The 1,046-nt window shown below is 66.1% G+C and overlaps 1 protein-coding gene across 1 annotated transcript in view; it reads right to left on the minus strand.

Moving 5' to 3' along the window:
* Positions 1 to 1,046, minus strand: part of SDK1 (sidekick cell adhesion molecule 1) — a 398,446-nt gene that overhangs the window by 122,874 nt on the left and 274,526 nt on the right. The gene's annotated exons all lie outside the window — the stretch shown is intronic.

Here is a 1,046-nt window from a genome sequence, read left to right on the forward strand (position 1 = left end):
AGGGCGGCTGCCTCTCCGGTGCCCTCGGCAGCCGGCGCGTGGCTCGCGTGATGGATGTGGACGGCCAGCCTGCTGCGCGCGACTTCACCTTCTCCTCTCAAATTACGGATGCGTCTCAGCAGCATTTCCATTTTATAAGCTCTCATTTTCGTTATACGGCCCCCTGAATCGGCAGCTTGCTCCTGGCCTCGACTCACTGGGGGAACACGGCGCCCGTTCCTCCGGGAAATGGCCCACGGGACGCGCGTCCGCCCTGCAGAGGGCTTCGCCTTACACCGTGTCCCCTTCCCGAGCGCGTGAGTTTGGCCTGTAGCTCTGGGCCCTAGACCCCCGTTTCCTGCGCAAACCCACCTGTCCCTGTGCTCTGTCCCGCCCCATGGGGCCTCAGAGTCACGATTCACTCAGCCTCGGATCCCGCCCGTCCTGGGCTCAGAGAGGAAAGACCCCCGCCAGCCGCGCGTCCCCCCGGAAGGGGGCTCGTGCGATTAGAGAACGGCCGGTCGGAGCGTCTCGTAAGAGGCGGACAGAAGGAGGGAGCCCCGGCCGCGGGCAGGGAGGCCGCTGGGCACTGTGCGCCCTCCTTCCCAGATGAGCTTGGGGTGCCGAAGCACTGGGGGGCCCCTAAAAGTTCCTTCTCGCTCCGATGAAAGCAACGAAGAGTTAGAAACTCGTCCTCCAGGGAAACACGAACGCAGAGGACAGCGTCTCGGGACTTTAATACTAAAGGAAATGTAACGTCAGACGCCGCGGCCTGTCTGCCGCCCCTCGGCCCTCCTGCAGCCCGGCGGCTTCTGTGCGTGGGCGCGGGGTCCCCTGCCGGATGCTGCAGATGGGACACGTGGGGGTAAAGGCAGGCAGAGGGGTGGCCCTATGCCTGGACGCCTCAGCGCACCCCGAGTTCCCCACGCACAGCAGCTGCCGATGGCAGGAAGGCTGCTCACTCGTGGCTTCTGGGTCCCCGTCCCGGTCCCGTGGGCCACTACGCCCTTCTTCACCGGCAGGGCCAGCCCACTCGCCAGGCCTCGTGTCCCGCAGGCTGCCCGCTC

The sequence above is a fragment of the Pteropus alecto genome, unplaced genomic scaffold (assembly GCF_000325575.1).
Source record: "Pteropus alecto unplaced genomic scaffold, ASM32557v1 scaffold40, whole genome shotgun sequence".
NCBI classification, from domain to species: Eukaryota; Metazoa; Chordata; class Mammalia; order Chiroptera; family Pteropodidae; genus Pteropus; species Pteropus alecto.